We start from the raw sequence: 27753 nt of genomic DNA, 5'->3' as shown, positions 1-27753 counted from the left end.
TTTAATAGGAAATTGTTGGAGTTTTGTTACAGAAACATCTATGCAGTGGCAAATCACTTATAGGCTCTAACTCCATTCCACTCAGCAATAAACACAATGGGGGGAAACCCTGGCTCCACAGAAGTCAAGGAAGAGGATGTGATGTGGGAATTTCAGCACCCTGCAGTTCAGAGTAATTTTGCTGACTTCCCTGTAGAAATATTTCATACAGTAATGTTTGCAAATAAAGGTAAGTTTTTTGAGTGGTGTTGGTAAATGAGGCAACTAAAATGTTTTAAATCACTCTGCTAAAAAATTCTTCGCATTGAAAATAAGTGTTTGCTTTAAAAATACATTATCTGATCCTAGTTAGCAGGGGAGGTAAGAATAGAGAACAAAGTTACAGAGACAGAAGAAAATTTTCACAGTGATGATGGGAAATGACAATATATTTCTAAGTATAGGTACCTTTGACTAGATTGGTGGTTTAATGGTGTACAACACAGTGGTGTTATTAGTTTATTTTTTTCCCCCCAAATGACATTTATAATCCATATATAGAAACAAAACAGTACTTGAGTGCTAACTGAGGAACTCCGCTTGTGCATTTATGGGTCAACTTGGTCACTACCTGTGTTTAGCCCAGCTACCTTCTGTGGATTGCTTGTTTTGGCTAAGTGGAGCTTGTGAAAGAAATGGAACAAAAATGTTCACAACAAGCAAATGTCTGAGTTATTTCCCCACTTTCACTTTGTAAATGTTTTATGATCAGATATTTCTGTTTTAAAAATCTTAGATATTTTCATTATCTTGGACACTTCTTGATAATAGAATTCAGCATATAAAGAGCCCTCTCATTTCCCCATAGAAGAGGAGATAAATTTTAATTTCCTGCACCCTCTCTGGAAGGTATTTTTCCAAGAGGCTGAGTTCTCATGTTGTTCTACAAGGGCAAATTACACCTTACTCTCTGGTATGTTGCACTGGCCAAGACTGCTCTGCTTGCTGTATTGATCTTTTCTTTATAACTATCAGCACCAAGTGGCTTTTACATATATGACTGCCTGTAACAACTGTGAGCAAGTATTTCTTCAACTTAAAAAGAATATAAATCTAACCAGATTCTTAATCTCAGCTATAGTGCTGTGCCATTGCAATACTGTAATATATGTTCAGTTTGGCGATTTATAGAGGGTTAAAAAATGTAGAAGCTGTATATGGAGTTTCTTGGGGGAAAAAGTGGCTTTTTTCTCAAACATTAGAAAATAATTTCCTTGGCATAGGTACAGGAGTGGCTGTTTGGCACTGTTGGACAAAAATAGGATTCTCAATCAACAAATATTTATAAGTAGGAAAAGGATTCATGGAAGTCATAGATAGGGATTTCTTTTCTTATTTTTCTCACCCTGGTTCCTGTTGTATTGGAGTAGCAACAATCAGCCTAAGTAGAGCCTGTCTGGTTTTCTGTTCCAGTTACAGGACTAAGGATGTTAATTTATTACCTTGGAAGTCAGTTCTCAACCATTTCCAGATTTCTTCTGGAGGAAACGGCAGGCAATATTGGGCACTGGTGGAGCAAGACTGTGGTGGTGAGAGCAATGAAATCATGTCATTTGTATTCTGTCTCATGAATTTAATAGATAGATAGAAAAGGCTAGGGCAGCCAGGCATCTTCCTGCTGCATCATGTGTTTTCTTCATGCTTTGCCAGTAGTCAGGTAGCCACCAGGAAATCAGGTCAGCATATAGTAATGATTATTGTCCATTCATCATGAATTTTACCCATTTAAGAACACAGTTCTAAAATCTATGATACAATGAACTCTGGAGTCATCCAGTCCCTCCTACAATTCTGATCCTCTCTGGAAAAGAAGACACAATATGAAATAAAGGAGCAAATTGTGAAACATATGATGGACAGCAGGCTAAAGGAATAAATCTCTTTTACAATGCCATGAGAAGTACAGCATAGTACAATAATGACGCAAGTACTGTGTAATAACACAGATGCAAGCAACATCATTTTGAGTTATGACTGTACTTTATTTTGAAATGAGGATAACACTGTCCAGTCAAGGCTAATCTGGATTCAAACCAGCCATCTGTAGAAGACAACTTCTACCATAACCAATTATTAATTTCCTTAGCCATCTAATGTTACTCTAGAAGATTTATCTAAAAAGAAAACAATCTTGCTTAAGGAAACTTTGTGTGTTTTAAGTAAAATGGAGGTATTACTAAACCATGTTCTTTTTTAATAATACAAAGCTCTTTTAATTCAAGCTAGAGTTTTGACAGAAAGACAAAGTATTTTGAAATGAGACTGGTTCATTTGTGAACATCTAACGGATATTTGGTATAGATAGATAGAATCCAATTTGTAGTGGCCTTTAGTTTTTATAAAGTTTCCCTGATTATTTCTTATGACACTAACTTCACTGGTATGGAGATTTCACACTGGATGTAAAAAAAAAGAGCCACTGATTAAGGGCATACTGATAACAATACTTTTGCCTCATAGCTATTTCACTACTCACCTGTGGTTATAGAGATTTTTCTGCTTTTCTTCTGAAGTATTTTGCATAAGGCCTCACTATATTGCTCGTTGAGTTAATGGGCTTGCTTACTCATCATGGTTTGGAGAACAACAAAGGAAACTGCATGTGTCCCAATTTATACTGCAAATGGAACAAATGTCTTCTGTAAGTATAAAAGGATGATTTCTTTTAAAGAATAAAGCCCTTTGAAACCAATTAATAGCTGACCTACATAGTAATGCACATATCTCCATGTTTCCTCTCTCTTTTCAAGGAAGTGATTTTTCAGTAGCAGAAAAAGAGTAAATAAGTATGTGCGATCATCCACTTCTACAACAAAGACTTTGAGGTTAAATATGCAAGCATTTTTTGCACCATTTCCATGAAATTAAACCCATTTTGTCTTTATAACCTGCTACAATAGCAACTGAAGAAAATAGGCTGCAGCAAATCTTTCCCTACTTATCAGCTTCCTTGGTACCTTTGTGCAATATACAATGGCCAGCGAGAACTTGAAAACACGCAAACAGAACCTTTCATTCTAAAGATCCAAATCCCCAAAACATTTGTGTAGCTGGAAGCATTTTCGGCCTGTGATTCTTCAACAGGCAGCCAGGGGAGTTATACGGAGGCTCATGGGGAGCAGCATTGCACTTGCACAACATTTTGTTTGTTGCAGCATCCTTATATCATTACCATCCTTGCTTATAACTCCTGATGTGTATCATTACTATTCTTGCTTATAACTCCTGATGTGAGAAAAGAAACTAAGAAATATGAATTATGGATTTAATAAAACATAATATGTATACTGGGACAGAAGAAGTATGTTAAAGGGATAGCAACTGTGCTAGCTGGTTTAATGGCTGCACGATCAAGGAAACCAAAGCAAGATGGGCCTAATACTGTATTGTACGTGCACCATGGAAGAACACTGAATGGTAAAATTTTGGCAAACAGGTGTATTCTGTATGACTACCTAAGGTTACTCTCTCAGCCTGTCCCAAAAAGTGAGGTTTTGTGTTGATCTCACCTTGTAATCAGCTGAAACTCCTGAGTTGACTTTAACAGAATGCACTCACACTATATGAAGTCTAACACAAATCCCTTTCTAAAGTTTATTTCTATTAGAAACATAGCTGTGTGTGGTAATGTTGAAACCAGGCTAAAAGGCTGACATAAGAAAGTAAGTAGGTTGATCAAGAAAAATATCTATTCTGTAACACTGAGACTAAAAGTCCCAATCAAAAGTCACAAAAATTAAAGACCAAATCAGAGTTAATGTCGCTCCTCAAAGTACTACAGAGAAGGAGAAAGGTTACAGAACAATAGTGGCATAAAAAGAAATTTTTCTGTGTTGGTTAGGAATTTCTTTAGGCTGAAACCTGAAAGGAGGGTACTAGCCATGAAAGTCATGAAGTTCTGTAACATGTCTCCAACATGAAAAGAGGAGGACATTTTAATTACTTTCAAAATAGAGGTTATTACATTTATGGATGAGATTATATATACTTGGCAGAACGGGCAGGTGACTGGACTCAGTGACCTAGTCCTACATCCCAGTGAAAAAAAGATCTGCTTTTGTTTTCCAGCAACAGTCCTTTGACCCAAAATTTATCTCCCTCTGCCTGTTATACCCTGATTAGGTCTAACTGAATGCTTTTGGCACCAAATCTCATCAACAATTTCACAGTATCTTTGTGTTGCTTTCTAGTACCTGCTAAATGAGTGACTCAAAAATAAACCTGTTACACAGTCCAGAGATATACAGATGAGTGTAATTAAGCAGATACCCCCATTCATAAGCAAAAGGAAATTTCTGTGTTGGCACTGTAGGCAGAACAACGGAACCATTATTTTCTGTATTATATGCAAAGATATGAAAACTGATATGGCCCTTGTACAAGATAATCCCTAAGAATTTAAATGGGACTGTACAAATCCATACTCTTTGTTCTGTCCATTTGTAGAGAGGTGACTACCCACAGTATAAACTAATGCTTTCTTCTTAGCTTTCTTCTTGCCTTACTGGTAACATTCTTTGTTCAGTAAATGGAGCCATATTTAACAATTAAATTGCACAGTTCCTTCTATTTCAAAGGGATGCAGCCCTGCCAGCTTTGTATTTGCATTATATAGCCTTCCAATACAATTGTTGGATCACTGCACCCTGAGCTTATTTTCACTTTGAACCATTGTCTCCTCATTTACCCTTCCTAATATTATCTGTAAATTATTCTTTTGACATTTTGTGTTATATGAAACCATTACTCACTGTCAATGATCTCTACCTTACTCAGATGCTTTCTCAGACATTTGCTGCTCTGTCTCTATGTAACTCTCTTCTACACTGGACTATTGTTAAAATAAAATAATAGAATTTTCCATTTATATATCAACTTATATGATGCATATATATTGTTACATCTATATCAGCTGCAGAGGTAAAATGCAATAATTATTATACAGACTATAGCAATGCTTTTTAATGGTTCAGGGCAGCTGTTTTCAACCTGCAGACTCTGTGGGTTGCTTCTGAGACACTCACAAAAGTTAACTAAGAAAAACCAATGCATTTTCTAAGCTAATATTCCCTATACAGAAGTGTACATCAATACTGATGTTTTCCCAGAGGTCCGTAAAAAAATCCAGCACCACTGGTTTAATGTAATAAGTAAAAAGAAAATACTCATGAAGTAGTAACTGAGGGAAGATGTTAGTGTAGGCCAGTGGAAATGGAATAAAATTTCAGTGAACACTAAACCTGCTCTACAAACAATCAGTAAGGGATCTCTGAAGTCTGAATTACTCTAAAAATTGCATTTACATTTCTTCCAGAAGACTGTGCCGCCAGTAGAACTATGCTTCATAATACCCTTCTTTGCCAGCTGTAATTCCTGTATGCCAAGACAAAGTTACTTTGGGTTATTTCTTCCGAAAGTAAGGATTAGCTGGAAGGTTTTTAAAGACAACAGGCAGAAGTTTTTATGTTGGCGTCCTCTGCAATAGATGGGTTATAAGCATAGGTTATTTCATATAAACCATTGAAACATAGGTGTAAATCATTGACTAATATAAGGTTAATAATCCAAGCTCCTACCTCTGATTGATAATTTAAATTAATATGAGAACCCATATTACATGCTCTCCACTTTCCCATTTTGAGATAGTTGATGGGAAAGTAGGAAAGTGATAGGATAGACATGGAAACTATTCATCCAGGGGAGTCCAGGACTTTACCCACAGAACTGGTGTTACTTATGTTAGACTCACCACTCCAAAGGGAAAGAGCAAGAGATGATGTTTACTTGATTTGGGAAATGTGACCTCCTTTATACAGCTTCTCATTTTCCTTTCTGTTTGCAAACATAAAAGGACATGAAAATATGTGTTTCCAGTAACAACTGACAATGTATAGTATCTACGTACAGACTATTAGTACTCTTGCAACTACTTTCTTGGCCTTTAAAATTGCTCAGCAGAAATAGCTGCTGATACATACATCAAATCTAGTACATTTTAATAAAACCCACAAAGTCCTACAGGTGTAGCTAAGATATTTCAGTGCATATTTCCTTAAAAATATGTGGGGCTTTAAAATCTCAGAGGGAAATATCAGCATCACGTGTTGTGGCCGTTGCTATGGTAACTATACTTTTTGCTTTCATTCAGTAACAGTATGAACTAGCTCTTAAGCCTGTACAGCACCATGACCTGCTGAAGACTAAATTACTAGGGTTCTACATACTAATACACACTTTCTTTTTTTGTTACATTTTTTCCCTCAAGAATAAACAGATTTTAACATAAAAGCAAAGTTTTTGACCAGCTGAACCCTTTCCACTAGTTGCTGTACCTCTCACTTTGTGGTTCATAAAATTATGAGATAGGCAGTTATGCAAAAGTAGATGGGTCATCATCTATTTGAAATTTTCATCTTTTTTTTTTTTCTTAAATAACGGTAGGGAAAGCCTGATTTTCCAGCACAGCAAAATTAACTTTCATTCAATCATATTTTTCTCAAAGATTAAATAAATCCAGACTGAAGCACTGCAAGATGCATAAAGACATTTATTTAAAATGTTGACTAGCAAATCAGATATTATTATTAATGTATTCTTTTTCTCACAGAAGCACATATAATCCCTATTTGAGATTGGCTCCATTGCACAATCTGCACAAACACAGAAATAAAGCTTGAAGGAAAAAAACGAATTGCATAACCTTAAAACTTTTTGGGTTTTTTTCTTATCTTTCAGAAGGTAGAGAAAGGGAGGAGAATGGCAGTCGCAGCACCTGAGATGCAAGTGTTTACATGTACTGTAGGTAACGAACAGACCAAGTGAAAGACCGAGCAATTACACAAGAGCATGGACTCAGGTGCTCTTGTTTGAGTCCTTTCTCCAGAACTCTTTATCACCTTGTAAAACTATTTCTTTGTGGGATATGTGAGATATGGTAAAGCAAAGAGGCCTAGTATTGCACGCCACACTAGACAGAGGAAAAGTGAAGAGAAGACTTGGGTGAAATCTACAGAAATACATCTGCACTGCAATGAATGGATGCACTCTGGTATTTGTCACCCTCTAGTAACTCACAATCCCCTTGTCATTGTTCATAATGGGAATTGTCACATTTGTAAAGTCTCATAGAATCATAGAATCGTAGAATGGTTTGGGTTGGAAAGGACCTTAAAGATCATCTAGTTCCAACCCCCCTGCCATGAGCAGGGACACCTTCCTCTAGACCAGGTTGCTCAAAGCCCCATCCAACCTGGCCTTGGACACGGCCAGGGAGGGGGCATCCACAGCTTCTCTGGGCAACCTGTGCCAGTGTCTCACTACCCTCACAGTAAAGAATTTCTTCCTAATATCTAATCTATATCTACCCTCTTTCAGTTTAAAACCATTCCCCCTCGTCCTCTCACTACTTGTCCTTGTAAAAAGCCCCTCTCTATCTTTCCTGTAGGCCCCTTAAGGTACTGGAAGGCTGCTATGAGGTGTCCCCGGAGCCTTCTCTTCTCCAGGCTGAACAGCCCCAACTCTCTCAGCCTGTCTCCATAGGAGAGGTACTCCAGCCCTCTGATCCTCTTCGTGGCCTCCTCTGGACTCGTTCCAACAGCTCCATGTCCTTCTTATGCTGGGGACCCCAGAGCTGAATGCAGTACTCCAGGTGAGGTCTCATGAGAGCGGAGTAAAGGGGCAGTATCACCTCCCTCGACCTGTTGGCCACGCTTCTTTTGATGCAGCCCAGGATACAGTTGGCCTTCTGGGCTGCAAGCGCACGTTGCTGGCTCATGTTGAGCTTCTCATCAACCATCACCCCCAAGTCCTTCTCCTCAGGGCTGATCTCAATCCATTCTTTGCCCAGCCTGTATTTGTGCTTGGGATTGCCCCAACCCACATTCAGGACCTTGCACTTGGCCTTGTTGAACTTCATGCGGTTTTCACAGGCCCAGCTCTCAAGCCTGTCAAGGTCCCTCTGGATGGCATCCCTTCCCTCCAGTGTGTCAACCACACCACACAGCTTAGTGTCTCAAGGATGAGTATTGCGTGCAAACAAGTAGAAATGTGATGGAAACAGTCAAACAGCTTATTTAAGCAAGTTTTTTATTTGGAATGCAAGAGAAACCTTGCACCTCACTTAGGTATTAGCAGAGCAACAAGAGCGTTGGACGTGTGAGCATGTATAGATGTGCAAATATTATTCCTTTGAACAGCTTCAGTGTTTGGTTTCTGTCTTTTATCCCTGTAGAAACCATTGTTATTTTTCCAGGAAAATTTTTTTTTTTATTGTTTGTTTGACTGCCTTTTACAAAATGTTGGAATCATAGCAATCCCCGTAGGTGCTCTCTCTCACCAGCACAGACGTTTTTTATGGCAACCTGTTCTTCCCTGCTTAGAAATCTCATTTTCCAAGAAATTAAAATCTGCCCCCAAAATCTTTATATGCTCTAACCACCAGAAGTGGGAATCAAGTGACGTAACTTTATCTGTTTACAATATGGACTTCTCCATATGAACTGTGACTTCCATCATAATCAATGGAGAGGAAACAAGCACTTTCAAGACACAATTTATCTAAGTTACTTCAGACACTGATTTCAAGGTTATATAATTTGCACATTAGAGTGCTTCCATTAGAGTGTCCATAAGGAGATGATGACTGGATGTTTACATTATATAACACTACAATAATTTAAATAAATGCCACCCATGTGTAGCACAATTCTGAAAAGAGGATGAGTCGCAGAGTAATGTATCTTCAGGCGAGAGTCCAAGGGAGTGACAGACTGGGGCCCAGGAACAGGAGAACGAAATGCACTTTTACAAAACAGGGCAAGTTAGACTCTGAGCCTTTATCACTTACTGAATTCACAGTATTTGTCTAACTTGCTCTGTTTTCCACACTGAGTCATTAATTAATGATAATATTAACCAAAAACATGTTGACATTTTCTAACTGCACAACCTATTGAGAATGTTCCTTGGAATTTAAACTGTGAGAATAATGTTATATTACAATGCAATAACTGTTTATTTCCTTTTTTTTGAGGGAGGGTGTGTGCTTTGGTTTTGTTTTTAGTTGCTGTGGAAAGTTTATCTTGAGGAATTATTCCACTGAGTGGTAGAAAATGTAATCCTCAGTCATGAATTCTCAGGAATGATTGAAGGAAACTCCTTATAAAACTTAAAACCCTAAAATTCTCTCATATTCTATGTAGAAGGATGAGTAGTTTGAGTTATATCAGCAAGGACTTTACAGGACTTCCAAGAACTTTTTTTACATTTCTTTCTTTAGCACTTTTTTGAGAGGACAAATGAGTACAGAGGGTTATCAAATCTCTGTCTGGGGGATGAATTGGGCAAGCAGCAGCTTCTGATGCTGATGTGGTTAGTGAGATACTTTTGAGTCCCAAATGCCTGTAATATGTAGTCTCATCCCAGAGTTGACAAAAAAAGCCCACGCAGAAGCCATATTCATTTCCTCCTAGAGCTTTACCTTCTCTCACACTTTTGAAACGTGTGAAATATATCAGTTGAGCTGATCCAGTCAAACCAGGGCTACAGCTGATTTTCCCATATAGACTATGTTCACGCCACAAATTCTTGATTTATTGAACTATTTTTGAGGATACGATCAAAAGCTCAGTTGATCAGAAGGTTTCCAATATCCAAATCCTCAATACTTCGGAGCCTCGTTCCCACAGATGTGAGTGTTGTAGATTTCTAGTAGGTATCTAAATACTTCCAAGGATCTTGCTCCAATTGGCTTCAGTTGACTTTGGATCTAATCACATATGTTTGGATAAAAATATTAAACTTTGGGACTTCGTTGGTAAAAAAAACAGTACCAAAATATCGCAGATGATGCTGAAGGTAAAACTAAATGCTGTGCATTTTCTCTTGCTATACTGACCTTGAAAGGCTAACAAGGGTACAATTAACCTTTGCTCAGCAAAATTTGTTTTAGACAGACAAAGAGTATGTAAAATAAAATTGTCACTATATGTTGAGTTTTCTGACCATGAATATTTTGTGCCAGATGCATTAAAAAACAGGTCTACAATCTCTAATTTAAATGTTAAGTATCCAACTTGGAAAAAAAAACTGAGACACCTGAGGTCCCATGCAGATGCTGTTGAAGAACTCAAAGTTTGAAAAATAACTCCAGGTTCTTATCTTGCGAAGTCTAAAATCCTAAAAGCACGGAATGTTTGGCTTCTTCAGGCTTATATAGAAATTAAAGATGACATTTTTTGGGCTTCACCATTCTTGCGCCTAAAACCTATTTTGTATCTGACCGTGCATTCACACCCCGAGCCAGCAAAGTGTCAGTGAAGCTTCTCCAAGGTTCAAAGACACACATGTGCCTGAATGTTTTTGTGAAGCAGTGACATAACACCTTAACAAAGCATTAAGATGATGATGCTTGGCACCTGCTGAATTTGAACCCAGTGGTAATCTGTGCATACTAAGCCTAAAATATTTTAGTGGGTTTACACCAGAACAGCATCAATGGTCTTTTCCAAGTTGAAACACAGGAAACAAAAGAGGAGGTCAGGAGGAGAGGACTTTAACAACTCTTTTGACCCTTTGTGATTTATATTTTGTGTACAACATTTTAGATGAATGTATATTGAATTGCTTTTTTTGCTGCAGAGACAAATAATTAGCTGTTTTCTTTCCTGTTAAAGAAGAGGATTATAGTTCATAGCAACATTGCTTAAACATTCTATGCAGACACTGGGAGTGGGACAATCAGAATTGCTGAGGACTGGTCTGGATGTTCCCATGCATTCAGTCTGAATTTGGCCATCATCTTCAAAAGAAAAAGGCAGATTTTTGCAAATACTACTCCTGGTGTGAAGTCCTCCATGCATCTTCACTTTCATTGCCCCAGAACATGAAGAAGCTTTGTTTCCATGTTCAGCATTTTATTATGGGTATCGTACTCCATAATTTCAATCGGCATCAAATTGTGTTTTAGATTCCAAGGAACAGCCTACGCACAGAACGACCCACAGGCTTGGTAATTGCCCTGTTGATCGTAACACCTAGGAAACTCTTCTCATGTTGAGAAATGTCTTATTTATAACAGGATTTTGCAATACTTACAGAAATGGAACGAATTTCCATTAGCAAGCATTATGCATCATGGTTTTGACGAAACCATGAATTTTTGACCCAGGGTCTTCGCCTTCCATAATGCTGCATCTACATTTGTAGATGTGTTTGTAGATGTAGATATAACTTCCTCTGCTGCTAATTCAATTTTTCCTGCTTTTTTCCCCCAAGTAATTTAACTGAGTTTATTTAAAGTAATTTAGTAATTATTTCTTAGTGCCTGATATTAGTCTGTCCTCATCTGCAAACTTTTCAAAACAACTTTATTCATGGTAGACCCTGACGTTGAAAATTACAAGATATCAACTTATATGAACATTTTTAGTATTTCAGGGAATTTTCCTGTCCAAAGTTGGGTTAAATTGTGATGATGATGGTGTGATCTGAAATTACTTTCAAGAAACTTCATGGTGGATCAGCTGAATTGTTTCTTTTTAATAGTTTGATTATACTCAACATTTACTTTTATTTTAACTGTTACTTTTTTTTTTAATTACAAGTTAGCACAATTTAGCACAGCTATTGGGGGTCATAATTTCAACTTTCTTTTCTTGAAAACACCCAGATAATATATCTAGCAAATGTCATATATTTTCAACTATATTTCATTAAAGGAACTCAAGAAAAAGGGACCTTTCCTCTAGACAGTTTCATTTTTGACAAACTGGATTTTTCTAATGAGGACAGCTGAAAAATCTCCTAGCTATTATTAAAAGAAAATATACTGAAAGTGTGTACTGAAGGAAGAGAAGACTTTCAATTTAGAAAAGAGCACAGAATCATCTTGGTTACACATATAGTTCCCAGTTAGCAAATCACAGTTATTCAAAGACTATTTGAACATAGATGTATGTACAAGGTACTATTATTATATTACTCACACTAAATGACATATTACTTAATTTCCCTCTCTTTAATCAATTGTGTTGTGTTCTCTGATAAGGAAAACACTTTTTTCTTACTGTCTTCTGATAATTCCTTAATTTAAGGTCCCCATTGCTTCTGCTCCCTGTGATTTGAATTCAGACACAGTGTCACAAACAGCAGGGTCCTGTAGCTAGTTTGTGTAGCATTCATCTAGGAACTTGCAAAGTAAATATTATTCACGTGTAAAATAGGGAGGGGGCACAATCAGGGAGCAAGATGTAACATGTAGAGTTGTGTCCCAGTGGTTTCCCTGTCTTGATGTGACTGCTTCTAGGATGATTTGTTAGAGGCAGAATGTTTTACATCGTAAACCATTTCCCCTCCTCAGAACCCCATTATAGTTTCCACTCTATATATTTTCTCATGCCACTTTCACCATGGCAGAATCTGAACACCTTCCCATAGTGTATGAAAGAATACGAGCAACATCTGTTGTAGGCGGTTTGTTCTTTGTCTCATCTTCTCCCTGGAGAGAGAGCTGAGGATGTAGTAGATAAGGATATAAATAATAGATTATTCCTCTCCACAGTCAAACTAGAAAAAAAATTAAATGGCTTGATCCAGACTGAAATTTGTTTTGTTGTTTTTCCTAAGCAAAACATTAAATGAAAAGTCAGTGGCATATTTCTATTCAGCTTCAGTGGAATACTTCTATTCAGCTTCAGAGGAAATATTTTGGTTTTGCAGAACAGACAAGAGAAATGGGAAATGAAAGGTTAGATTCATAAAATTTTACTGGAGAAGAAGCTGGCTAATGGAAGACCTTTTCATGGCCAACACCTGAGTGATCATAATACTCAGCCCAGAACATGATATACCATGGGTCAGCTCCCTGCTGCCTCTTTTCGTCCATCTCAAGAGGTCCATCCTCACTACCAGTCAGAAAGCTTTTCTACAAAGCTCCACCTTATTTATATCATACTTTAAAAAAAAATACGTAAATAAGCCTTCAAGTAGTTAAGAAGCACGAGCAAGACATCTAGAGTCTGGTGGTTTGGACTATCACTCAAGTCATTGCACATTTGGGTTCCAGATGATGCTCATGGATTAATTCACTGTTCAGGGCAAAATGGAGCAGTCTTAATGGGAGGAAGTGAAAAGTCTCAGCCTTACAGGGTCTTCTTCTTGGTGTTTATGGAAATTTCTTGAGACAGAATATTCCCTTTTCTTGTGGTTTTACAAGGAATGACTCTTTTGCTTTCCATCCAAAATATATGGCAACTTTAAGTAATGCATTTATAATTTCAAGATGACTAGAATCACAGTTATACCAGGAGATTTTTTATGCAGTTCCAGAAGAAAGCTATATTTAGAGGGAATTATTATGGTTTTAGGTAAATCTTATTTATCTCCTACCTTTTGGCTTATTCTTCAGGACTTCTTGCATGATTGCCATTTTTATAGGCATTTTTTTACTAGTAAATAGTAACTTAAACTATTTTTCAAGTTGTATTATTATATATGGTTACTATAATTCTCCTGGCTCTAAATCAATGAATCTCTTCACAGGGTGAATTCTTCATAGGAGGGGTTTTAATGACAGTGTGGATGAGCCATGATATAATTAGCACACCTTGGTATTCCCATAAGCTGTACTGCTCTTTACCTCTAGCCAAATGATGCTCTGAAGTGGAGGAAATTGCTTCTTACCATTCAAAACAGTAGTTCTGTGAGCAGTGGAGCTAATGAAACCTTCTTTCCAATGAGCCACATTGTACCTTTTCTTTATTCCTTCCTTGCCTCCAACAACAACAACCTCAGCTCTGCCCTGTATCCCTTGGATAGCCCCATCACATTAGCAGCAAACTAACGACATGACAGTAAGTGTAGTTAGGAGCTCTTCATGTGCTCATTGCCCACAACTGCTACCAAACAGAATATTTATCAGCTGAGCTCTGTCTGCTTTCTCCTCACTAATTTGAACCTATGTCTTCTATCTGATAGCTGAGATTCACAAAATCCACAAGAATTTATTTCTCTCTTAAATGACATTGGTTATGCCAAATTTGGTTGAAAGTGACCAGTGTACTCAAGGCTTATTGGGGTGAGAGGCACTAACAGACAGATAAATTCAATTGAATTCCTTTTGCTCCTATAGGAAAATAGTCTATAAAGGGAAATAAATTCAGCTAAACACTTCTATTCTCATCTACATTTAAAAAATAGATTAGTTATTAGATGTCAGGTGCATATTTGTGACACTGGAGGCTAGTTTTTGGGGTTCCATTTTTGACCCATTAATGACATTTGAGCCCTCAAAACATTCTTTATTAAGCTCAGGCTTCACTTTAGCTAGTTTAAAATGACAGGTATAAAAGGCCACTGTCTTGATATAGTGAAAAAAACCCCCATCACTCTGTGGTTTCCAATATTGATGTTCAGGTTTCAGGTCTCCCGGTCATTTCTTCTCTGACCCTGAGAAAGTCATTAGAAGATCTGCAGTAGGTCGACATTCTGTTAAAAAAAAAAATAAAAAAAAATAAATTAAAAAAAAAAAAAGAAGAAGAAAAAAAGAAGCAGCTATATGAATACATCTATTCATAACTACCTTCCAAAGTTTACACAACTCGGATCCTGGCAACAAGGTAAGTAAAGCATTCCTCATGAACTGGGAAGCAAGGTTACGTTATTGCAGATGTACTTCCTTTCTGAAAGAGCTCCATTCTCCCCTTTCCAGTGTGAATTTAGTGGCACTATATTGCTCCGGGCTGCTCTGTCAGTCATAAGTCTCTCAGATCACATCTAAGTTCTGTTCTCCAGTTTTTATTTCTATATCTTTCTGCAATTTAATTGTAAAATACTTTCTTAATTTGTTAAGAATTTTTTAAATTTTTAAGATATTTAATTTAAGATATTTTTAATGTTTAAGATATTTGCCAAGAAAAAGGTCTGTTAGAATTAAGTCTTATCGCTGTGTTGTGGTCATTAGTAATACATAGACTCTTGCTCCACTAACTAGGATGTCTGGAAAGAGAAGAGGTAATGCAGGATGTACCCTGAGTATGTCAATCAAACTAATTTTTGTTCTCCCTTTTCTCTCTCTGTCTTTTCTTGAGGTTCACAACTGCATTACCTCAAAAAATACGGAGCCGATTTTATTATAATTTTTTCTATTTTTTCCTATGACTATCGCATATTTTTCAGGGTGAAGAGACTGTTATCCTAAAACAATAATGTTATGGAAAAAACTGGACAAAGCAGAAGTTTCCTTAAAGATTATTCATGTTTTAGTAGTCTGTGGATTCCCCCAGTAGAAATATTTCTACTGCACACTAAGTGCTGTGATATAAAAACAATGCTTATACTCACTCTGGAGAACAGAGAGGTTTCTGTTGTTACTAAACCTTATTTTAAAATACAAAACTCCCTAAATCTTTGTGGATCCAGTATTTATGAATCTCAGTTTGTATATGTCCCTCACTGCTCTCTGATCAACACATTTGAATTGCAGTGCCAAACCAAATATAAATGACAGTGCCGTATTCACAAATACAGAGAGTCTCAAGAGTATTTTTTTTTCCATTTACATTCTGATTACAGAAAAGCATAATTTCCAGCATTAACATCAAATATCCTTAAGCAATATAAATCTTAATTACTGTATGCTGGAAGTAGTACTAACAAATGCTTGAGGTACTTCACAAGGAAGTAAGTGTGTCCCTATGTATACGTAAAGAATTTCAGCAATTTCTTTCCTGCGGTTAACAAGACCTAAATCTGTTTAACGGTGAGTAATCTCTAAGAAGCAATATAACATCGATAATTATTCATAACTTCAGATTCTCTTCTTTAACAGTTTAACAGTGTTTTTCAGGAAAATACCCACACTAGATCTGACGTCTAGTGAACTAATGATCTATGAGTGACATTCATCACTTAAAATTATTCACAGAACAACTTAGACTGAAGTTGTGAATCTAGTTGATCCTGTGTGCTGGGAAGTCAGGTGCAGAGATGGTTTAAAACTGTTCAGCAGAAATCCACCATCAGCTCATTTATGCAGGAGAAAGGTTTAAGGGAAAGAACGCTTGAAATGTGTTAATCAGAATTTGCGTTTCTGCAAACAGAGAAAGCAGATAAAACGGCACTGGAATTGAGAGAGTTGCACCTCCTTATGCTGGCAGCAAAACTGGCTGAAATGTCACTTCTACTCAGCCTTCCTTCAGCCTATCACCTAGAAACAAATGATAAAACAAGAGTTTTAAATTCCCTTCTAATAATTTGGCATTTCTTATGGTTGGTAGGACAATAGTTATGTCTTCCTGGATCTTCAGGCAGTGTGAAAAGACATCTCTTCTTAATTCATCCTAGGGAGCTAGAAATCCAGGAGCAGCTCACCTTCCCTGGGAACTTATTGCTCAGACAACATGGACTCTGCTGGCATGACTGGTGTTGGATCACTACTCTTTTAAGAGTCACCTATCTGCAGGAAAAGTGCTAACAGGAACTGAAGGATGTTCTCCTGCAGATAGCTCAAAGATTTATATGGCCATGATGCAATTACCCCAGCAGAGGAATATTTGAGGTAGTCTTCAGGCAAACATAGCCTTAACTCAGCCCTTTTCACCACCCTGTCGCTACTACTACTGCATGTATCTGACATTGGTGCTCCCAATGGCTAGACCTTTTCTGTGAGGTGAGCAGAGAGTATGCTCAGCATCCTGGGGAAACACCAAGGCATGGAATTAACAGCAGAAGTTCAAACAGTACATATATTTTTTAAAGTTTCTAATTTTTCTTTTATTATTTTTTTGTTTTACATTGATAAGTAGTGAGCAGTAATATTTCTGTCCCCAGTTAACCTCTTTTGGCCATTAGTGGTTAGTTGCAAGGGATGACAAACCCCATTTTTCCATAAGTCATTTCTATACAGTCCAATGGACGTTGACTAATCGCCATAAAATATTTTTCCTGATTCTTTTTCAAAAGCCTTGAAGAGAAAAAAAGTTCATCTACAGCAAATATTTACAGTAATTTTAAACAATTTTAACCTTTTTTTGACAGCAGAGAGAACATGCTTCTCTGCTCTACAGCTTTTCAGCACCTCACTTAAAATAACGAATTGGCCCTTTCTGCGATTGCCTAGACAGATACAGGGATAAATAGCTCCTTAAAAACTCAGGACATTTCTCTTGTCTCTTTGGCCTAATCTGCTACCAATCCTGCCATTATCATTAATTGAAGAAAATGTCACAGCTAATGTACTGTAAGACCACATTTTTAATTCAAAATCACTATATGAACACTTCTTCCTTACTACAGGCTATATAACTATACATATAAGGTCTTTACCCCCACATTTAAAAATAAGTTCGTTCGAGATACTTGGGTAATTACATGAGAATGTCTTTGGAATATGAACTACCCAGCAACAAGTTAAATTCTTCCAGATTCCCCTCCAGCACTGCAATGTATCCTTGCCACATGGACAACCATGGCGGGGCTCGAAGAAGGACAAAGGCAATCAGTTTAATGGAGACGAAGATTTGGTATTAGGACATCTAGACTGTGCTCATCTAATACAAGCTGGATTTCGTAGTTCTGCAGTGTAAGTAAATATCATCTGATTGTTTTAGTGAACCAGCATCACTACATAATTATGAGCAGGCAGTCAAAATCAGAGGTGGCTGATATTTCAGGAAATTTTTGACATTTAGGAAACAATTAATGAAAAAAATGGGCGAAAGTTTCTAAAATGATTCCTTTAGATGTTGGCCATGCCTATTTAAAATCTGCAGCTTGGGAAGCTAAATCTAGCTTCTATATTCATAATTTCAAGTAAGCGGACAGATTTAAGGAAGAGAGGGGGAGAAGCCTGCTTAACATTTCTCAGGGTCAATTGCTGAGACAAGGTGGTTTCCATTTTGTGAGCAAGTCTAATACACTAGTAATTGTGCATTTTGGGTGCACCCATCTTACCCACAAGAGATAGGAGTCTGCAGAAATCTTCCTCTTTAGCATTTCCTACAGTAGCTTGTAGTCTAATCCTTAATGGCTTGTAATTTAATACCTGATGTGTTGGGGGATTTGATAGCCATTACAGCAGGTCTTTCGGTTGGTTGCATTGTAGCTTAGTCTGAGCTTTGCAAAGCTTGGCAGCTCCAGCCCTGCAAGAGTATGAACCTCTGCTTTGCATTGTCAGGCCTGAGGTAACTCAATAACAAAGTGAAACAGTCCAGTGCTCCAGGCTGGATAACCATTTGGCTGGGTTTGTATCTAAGCTAGTGAAATCACAATTTCCCCTGTATCATTTTCACCTGAAGATATAATAAATTGGCTTAGGATTGCTCACCTTGAGAAACCGTCCCAAGCTCTCGCTTTGTGAAGAATCACAAAACTAAGCAAAACTGCAGCTCAGTTTCATTACTAACACTTTGCTCAGCTCTAATATTAAAACATTTTCTTTCTACTTTTATCTTTCAGTTGTCACCTTCCCTAGCAAGGCACCATTTTCTTTCATCAGGGCTTTAGAAGTAGCGCCAATTTGTTTCCACCTCCTCTCTGTACAGCTGTGATCTTTAATCCCTGGTATCAATCTCTTTTTCTGTGGTTCCTGCCTCACTCTGTAACCCCTGCAACCTTGGAGCAAATGAGCCTATTTTTGTCTCTGGAGATGTGATGGCAGATAACACAGTTATTAGGGACATCTTTTTCTTGCTGTAATAACGATGATGTGCCTTCAGTAATTTTTCCATGCCTAAATTGCCAGCATGGCTGGAGGGACATTCTCACATGTTTTTCCTGGGTGTGCAGATTGTTACTTTTTCCTCCTTTTTTTTATTCTTCTTCTCTCTGAGATATTTATTTATTTCAGTGTTTGTTTCATGCAGTCCCCCGGTATGACTTATCCATTCATGTGTAACTTATAGCTGTCAACATTTACACTAGGCTGCTCAAATTTATTGCTGACCACTGATACAGCTATAATTTCGTTTTGGTCAAATACCTTAAGCTCTCTCACTTTCCCGCAGTGTAGTTCTTATGCCAGTGCCCCAGGAAAGAAATCCCCACTGCAGCATTTGTGCAGCTTTCCCTGATTGTGGCACAGGGTTATTAGAGTGAGGTTGAATGCACTGGGAACCACCTATTATTGTTTTCTCTCTGCTGGATCAAGACCATGCAGAATCACAGCTGAGTATGAGCTGAGGAAAGAGAAGATTTCTCAGGTGACCACAACCCCCCAAATTTATAATACTAGAGGGTAAAAGCCACATCTACAAAATCCCACAGGCAGCTTGTGCAATCCAAGGAACATGAGGTATGTGATGTGATGCATGGGATGTGTGTGATCTCTGTGATCCAAGAGGAAAGTTTCATTTAATATGTGAACTGCAACACCATGGATTTTCAGCTTCTGAGGGACACCAGTTATAACCCTGGTTTGCACTCTCCTGCCTGCTGATGACAGTCTGTATATTATGAAAAGATAAAAGAAACAAAAAACAGAGAATAAGAACTCTTGTGTGTTAATGTCACTAATACCTGCCTATCAAGAACCTGGTTGACTGGTGAGATATTTTCTGAAAAATATCTGTTTGGTTTTGATTGATTTAAAAAAAATCCTCTATGTTTTCACAATCTTTTGTAAATTTAAATCCCCTTGACTGTAAAAAAAAAAGCTCTTGGAGAAGATTTCTTTTCTGAAAAAAGATGCCCTCAACTTTCTGTCCAAACATGGTTAATTAAAAGTTTTGTTTTGTACTTTGAATAAGTAATCTTGTTAAGGAACATATCCTTTAACACCTTTGATCACTAAGTCTGAAAACTTAGCACTGACTTGAACAAGAACTTTTCATAGCTTTAAGTTTAGCCACATTGCTCTCAGATTCTTGCCTGGTACAGGAAGGTTTTCCAAATATTTTGGTCCCAGAGGACACTAAGAATCTCCAAGTTTTCCCTCAGAACCACCACCACAGCCACAATGAAGTGGGGACAATGCTGAAGGAATAAACCGTGTTGTTTGGTACAGTTCTCTGGGCTCCTGTGGCAAAACACTTCATTCTTGCATCTCATAGTGCTTTCGGAAAAGGGAGATTGCCAGCTGCACTATTTTGGGAAATAATAACTTGAGTAAATGCATTTTACCTTCCTAAAATTCACGGAAATTAGAAATATCAAGGGATACATAGGAACACCTTATTTTCTTCCTGCTAATCCATTCTGGTTCCCCTATGTCCTTTATTATTCATTGTCGTGCATGGTTCACTACTTATAGCTGAATCGAGACAAAGGACATTCTGATGCTGGAAAAATATTCCTTAAACTTCTTGCTGGGTGTTACTGCAATTACCCTGACCTTTAAATTAATTTCCCCTCTGATTATGATAGAAATCTAGATTTCAGCTTGTGCTGCAAATACACATGATGTACCAAAGTTAGACGTACTTCTGGAGGAGTCGGGGAAAGGCTTCAGGAAGCCTTGAACAACTCTGACTGCTTTCTGTGTTCCAGTAGGAAGCATCTTATAGAGAAGAATGGATGCCCCCTCCCTGGCAGTGTCCAAGGCCAGATTGGATGAGGCTTTGAGCAACCTGATTTAGTGGAAAGGTGTCCCTGCCTGTGGCAGGGGGGGTGGAACTAGATGATCTTTAAGGTCCCTTCCAACCCAAATCATTCAGCAGTTCTATGATTCTAAGAAAGTTTGAACAAGTCAGTCCAGGATTTGACCATAATATTTTCCTAGTAAAGCACAGTATAGTCAAGAAAAATGTAGTGGTGACTTGATTAAATGTATTTAAAGAGGAAGTGCACTAAATATTTGGCCACAGGTGACTGATTCTGTTCTTTTCCTGCTTGGTCAGTTTTATGACTGTTGCTCTGCAAATTGTCAAAATAAAGGAAACTGCATGACAATTTTTTTTTTTTTTTAAATGTGTGAGGTTAACGGTAACTGAGGGAACTGAGTTTGGTGGGAAAGGCAGACTTGAATCAGTCAAAAGTTATTTGTAAGTATAAATAAGACACTAGAAGAGCCCAGAGACGCATAGTTCTGGAGAAAAGGCTTCATGAATGCACCAGGACTAACATCTGAGAACTTCTGCACGGGGAGGTATTTCATCTCCAGAGACAGAAACAGGTGTCTCACAGATTTCACTGTCTTCTTTCTTAAGAAAGTTCAAGAAGACATAGTGTCTTAATATTTTCATAGTGAGGTCACTAAAAATAACTTTAGTTTCTGGTGATGTACCTTTTGATTGTGAATATCTTTTGGCAGAAGTCAAACTTTGGATCTTTGTTAATCTTTTTCCTATTTCCCTAGCTCAGAGAAAACAGATTTTTTTTTTCTCTTTTGCTTAGGTCCAATAACTCTCTCAACAGTGATTCTTTACTCAACATTTGGCTGGGAGTGGAATTTTAATTTCCTAATCAGCTGATGTGAGCTGTGCTGTTCAGACTTTATTTTAGCCATCTCAGGAATTTAGTATGTTAAGACCATTTCTGTCTCAGTGGGATGCATAGCTCCTGATTCACATTTTATACCACCACAGTTGGATTATTGTCCCTTTGTGTTTGCGGTCTACCTTGACCATTCATTGTATAAGTCCCTGGTTTGCACAAAATCTAGCGTCTAGAACGATCACTTGTACACACCAGCTTATCACACTGCAATTGAGGATGCTACACTGGCTTCCTGTCAAATGCATAATTGCTTTTACAATACTTGCATACTATTCACATCTTGTTTTCAGCTGTACTTACCTCCCTAAACAGCTGATCATTCACTGTCCTTGTAACTGAGACTTGCAGTTGTCCTTTGTTAAAGATTTGAATTTTTTTGTAAGTTGCTTCCCGTCAGAGCTATGAGAAATTTAATTATTCAGAGGTTTTTTTTTTTGGGATGCCTCGTCTTGACTTCTCTAGCAGAAGTTCTGTTTAATTGTAATGTAGTTTAAGTGTATAATGCCATGTGTTGCTTCTGCATGAAGTGTGCTATATAAATGTAAATCAGCTAATTAATTCATAACAACAAGTATTACAGCAACACATTGACTGTCATGCTCTGCAGTTTCCAGTTGAACACTGTGTATATGTTTTGTTGGTAGAGGAATTGCAGAAGGAGAGTTAATAATTTTAAATCTAAGTAGCCTTGTCTGTTTATATAGACCTTTGGTGGTCTATGTGAAACCTATACAGATTAAGGGACCAAAGTTTCTACTCTCAGTCCTAGTTCATGACTTGCTGTGAGAATGTGGGAGAAATCACTTCTTTGGATGTTTTTAGACATCACCTGTTTGTGAAATGGGGATAATGTTTCCTTTTCCCCTCTGAAAGATACCCAGAGAGCTATGGATAAATTATGTAAGTGGAAAGTACTGAATGATATATAAATTCTCAAAAAATCATGCTGAGTTCAGCTTCAGCGTTCTTTCCACCAGAATGTTACAGAAATTGATAAAATTACACTAAAATTACTCCTCTATTTCTCAACTGTTTCTAAATCCAGTCTACCTACAAGATCTTAAATTATCTGAAGTCTCAGCAAGATATATGTAAGCCAAGATCTGACAGATACAAAATACTCTCCCTTCCAAGACAGGCTTCTTATTAATAGTTAACAGCATGGAGTACCAACCTTTGCCTTTGCTCAGAAATGCAAAATTTTTATTTTAAAATATTTAATTTTAAGTTTGTCACTTTAATGACGAAAGCACTCAGAGGAATCTGAGTGCATGAAATTCCTTTCATATGCTTCCAGTGGACAACAAAATCTATGGGAACGCTGCTGTGTGTGCATTAAGAGTAAAAGTCTGACTGCTCGGAGAAAGACTTCACAGCAAGAGTTTTGTTACTGTCAGAACAGTTCTCTAAACAGAGCTTCACAAATAAAAAATAATTTCTGTTCAACTTTTCAGTGGAGAGTGTTGACTAGTTGTTGAAAAATAAACAGAGAGCAACCAAAGACTTTAAAAACTTGAAGATATTCAGGTTTTAGAAAGTTTGCAACAAAAAGAATGTGCAGATACGTCACACAAAATATAAAAAAAAGTCTCAAATATTCCTCTTTTAAAAAGCGTGGGTGGAAATATTATCATTGATTTTCATACTCTACATCAGGTTCTATGGTACACCAGCAGAATAGTTGGTATTCAAGCATTTTCCCTAATGTAGGGACAATGACATCTTTGTGTAACAGTTTCTCAATGTTTCTTCTCCCCATTGCACATCTCTGAGCAAGCACACAGAGGCTGAGACCCAAAACTCCCTTCCCTAAACAAATGACTGTAATGTGATTGCAGAAATGTCCTTCCTTTTGCAGCTGAATGCTTGCAGCTGAGTGATGCACGTTAGACCTTGCACAGCTGCCAAGTCAGATTTGCCCTAGATCAGCTTCTCACAAACAACAGTAGACAGCCACAGTGCGCTAAGCTACACGAGGTGCACCTGGATCTAGAGCAAAACTTTTGAGAGGTAAAAGCAGCATTTTCTCTTGGACCTGTTTCTGCAATTTTTCCTCTCTTTCACCAGTATAATACATCTTAAACTCAGGATTGTTCCCTGCAATTCTTTCTAAATAACATCAGAAGAGTCACACAGCCTCCCAAAATGGTTTATTCGCCAACAGTCTTCAGAAACTCATCAGAACAAATCTCTCCAATATCTTCACACGAGAAAAGCTTTCCTCAATTTATCAGTTATTAATAACCACTCTCCAATGTAACTTCAAAATAAGTGGATGTTTTATATGATTTTGTTTCCAAGGTCTAACAGTTGATTAAATATGATTATGAACACATATCCCTTCCAAATTTCATGTGAAAATGTGCTTTTGTATGTACTCATATAAAAGCATGTGCATGCATATTGTACAGAGAACATACACAGCTACGCATGTATTTCTGTGCCTCAATGTTTCCATACACATATACAAACTGAAAGCAAATGTATCATGCTTAGACACAGACATTTAATACAGCAAGGAGGAAGAAAAAGAAAAAAATATTAAATTGCCCAGTTATGGAGAAAATTACCAAGTGAAAGATCGAAACAGACTTTCAAAACTATAATGCTGAAAGTAGTTGTGTAATTATGTAAACCATCATATTACTTTCTCCTGTTTTGTTGCATAGTTATGTTAAATATATGAAGGATGCAAGAAAAAGATCTATATTATACGAAGGCAGTTAAACACTTCAGATTGCTAAAAACATTATCTTAATTATTTGCATATTATACTCAGAAGAAAAACATTAGCTTTCTCTTTATGATAATTGTCAACGCCGAAAACACTTCATTCCAGAAAACCAGATTTAGGGAAAAAAAGTTCAAAACAACTCATACTTAAGTCATGAATAGTTTTCTTTGGACTTTTTGTTTTTAAGTACCTCAAAATTAACTTAGCTAGTGATAGAAGAATCTTCTTCACAACATTGATGAACCTCTGGAAAAAGATTGACTCCTTTGACCATTCATTAGTAATGAGAGAGAGAGGATGGGAAAGGCAAAGATACCTCATATGAGAAAAATGCATGATACACAATATAAGAGAAATGTGTTGAGAACGGAAATGTCAATGAATTATTGTAACAAAACTAGATCAAGTAATTACAGAAAGAAAGACAGAAATGGGGGACTTTGAATTGCAATAATCCAAAACCGAGGTCTCTAGTTTAAGCTCATCAATAAAATTCCCTTCCTGGTTTCACAGAGAGAGACAGAGAGACAGATACTTCCAGTGCATGATTCACTCCCCACCCCTCATGTTGAAGAGGAAAAAAACACATAACAACCTTATGCTTAGGACAGGACTTCAGTACTTACTTTGGAGCAAGAGAACAGTGATCTGTGTCTTGAAACAGAGAAGTCAACCATTCACAAAAGTTACAAGGAAATGAGAAAAAAATAGCTGCACCTAATCGCAGAACTTGGTGTTAAATATCTAAATGAACAGTCAAAGGATGGTCTTTTTAATCAGTACACCAGATTAATTATGATCCTACAAAACATGTCTTGAACAATTGCAAACAATGCAAAAATTAAGAAATCACAATCTGTTGGTAGACATAAGTTTAAATGGGCCAAACAAATCATCTCATTGTTTGCAAATTCTTAATCTTTAAATATAAGAAGTTTTGGGTTGAGGTAAGGCTTGACTACAGGCAGGACATGGGCATTATTTTTGCCTCTATCACTGACTTTCAAGGTGGCTTAAGGTATATTATTTGACATCACCCTTCCTCATGTGCAGAAGATGGTGAAAATACTCCTCTCCACTTTTTGTCTCTATTTATCTCATCCACTGAAAATCGTTCTTAACTTTTTTCTTATCTAAGGCAGATAAGAAAAATCTCCTCCTGTATGTTTGTAAGGCTTCTGGCACACCTTAATCCCAAGTTCCAGAAGGAGCTTCTAAGTATATCTACAATAAACCTGACTGCAATAAAATAGTTGATCTTAACAGATTCTGAGATTAATAAACAACAACAACAACAAAATAGGCCTGGGGCTACAAAGACTTTGGTCTCCTCTACTAAGCGAGATTAAGCTCAGAGATCACCCATCCCTTGTAGTAATGACAGTGTTAGTTCTTAAAAACAAATACTGAGTGAAGAGTTCAGGCATGAAATTCAAACCACTTATTTTTCAAGATGCTGTAATGGAACATGACCTTTTGCAAGGTCAGATGAGGCAGAAGGAATGTGGAAATATGACAAGGTCATGGTAATGGCCCAAAAGTTCATTGAACTGCAGGACTAGACCCTCAGAGTAGGTGAAGAGCTCAGAATTAAGTTTACATGTAGTGTTCTTAACAGTGGGACTGGTGTCTAGAAATTGCAATGAGTGACTGAAAACATATAAACTGAACCTAAAAGGTCTGTGAGCTGCCTCTTGAGAAAGCAGACTTAGTGAATAAATTAATCGTAATAGACTGAGGTGTATCATATTTAGCAGAGTCCTGGAAGAATGGATCTCTTTATTTCTGATTCCTTCTTGCATGACTCCTTCTGCAGCCTTTGTCATGTCACTTAAGGAAGGAGTCCCAGAAGTCGCCTATGAGTTGGAGTATTTCCGTAGCACAACATGAAGTCTGAGACATCTAGGAACTTATTTCAACAGTGCTGAGAACTGAAAACCAAAAATTACTCTAAAAATTTTGCTTTTAACCTGTCTTTCAGGGCCCCATCAAGTCTCCTTTTTCACATCAGTTCTAAGAGTTAGTCGAAGTTTCAAAGCATTATGCTAATGATAAATATGCATGATAGTAATGAGAAATATGTTTTCTCCAGATTTTCTGTTTAAAAATGTCTAAGTAAAACATAATGCTAACAGTTTGTAGTACAAGGAAATTAGTGGTCACTGACAGGCGGTACTTGATTTATTCATTCATGGGGAAAAATTACAACACAACATATACTGTATGGAATTAAGAAAGGGTCCCAAACAATCTTATCCTTGAATATTTCTAGCTTTCTTGGATATGTGTCATAGTAAAACATGTGTTATTTACTCAATGGACCAGAGCATTTTCTCTGGAAAAGATGAGCTTGTAATGGAAATGCTGACACAACCTCAACTATAACAGCATGAACGAAGACACTTTAATAACATTTTTATTGCTGTAACATCTTTTAAAAATGAAACACCTGGGACTTGTGCTTAAAAAAAATCAGGAGCAGATTTGTAAGTTCTGCTCTCTTTATATAATGGGAAATTAATCTAACAAGCCAAGACTGGGAGGTTAACTTACCCTACCAACATTTAAAATCATTCAAGGGAAAGATAATTAATACATAAATTAATGTACTTCCCTGGAAATATATTGTTATATGAGCCAGCATTTAGAACTTCCTACCTTTTAAAGAGGTGGTGGATTCCTGCTATAATTCCATAGATACAGAAGACACTGTACAAACAGAAGAGTTTTTACCCTATAGTGCAACTATCCTCTGAAATTACAAAACAAGATTTTGTGAAACACTAATCTTCAGGGACATATTGGTACGTGAGATGTATCTTGAGAATGATGCACTATTAGCAAAACTATGAAAAGTAAGTAACATCTTTATAATGACTATGCTGCATTGTGTGTAAAGAGTGTTTGTAGGAATTGGTCCGAGCAGCACGTGGATCTCGTTTCAGGAAAGTCTCAACTTTTGGGTTATAGAGAGTAAAAATGGAGAAAAGAGAACTCAAATGTCAGAAGACCAGAAAGGGGGAACTCTGGGACTACTTCTTGCAGGCTTCCTCTACCTTGGGACTTGCACTTCTGAACAAATTAACACAAAACTGTTGGGAGGGACAAAGCTGAAGGACAAGTCATGTGAAGCAATCTCAGAAGTTTAACAAGCGTCCAAGGTGAAGTGTCCAAGCTCAAGCACAAATGTTGCCAGAGCCCAGTTTAGAGGTTCACTGAGTCTTAGCTCTAGTGTCATTGAAGTTTATGGTAAAACCTGCCTGTTGCTGACATAGTCTAAAAGATGAGGGATGGTAGGAGAAGGGGCAGCCAAGTTGTTGACCCCACCCCCATGAGAATGCTGGGCCAATAGCTTGTCTAAAATGATAGAATGTTAACATAATAACATTTAAAAATCTGACTGGAAATTATTTGAGTTGTTAAGGTGACTTGTAGTGTAGCACAGAGAAAGAGTGGCAAAAGTTAAATGATAGATGTGTTATAGCTATTATTACTACCAACAACAGTCACTATGAGAGCATAAGTACTGGATTCAGGTATGAATCTTATCC

Source organism: Nyctibius grandis, chromosome 5, assembly GCF_013368605.1.
Source record: "Nyctibius grandis isolate bNycGra1 chromosome 5, bNycGra1.pri, whole genome shotgun sequence".
NCBI lineage: Eukaryota > Metazoa > Chordata > Aves > Nyctibiiformes > Nyctibiidae > Nyctibius > Nyctibius grandis.
The sequence above is the reverse complement of the archived record's forward strand: the minus strand, read 5'-3'. Positions refer to the sequence as shown.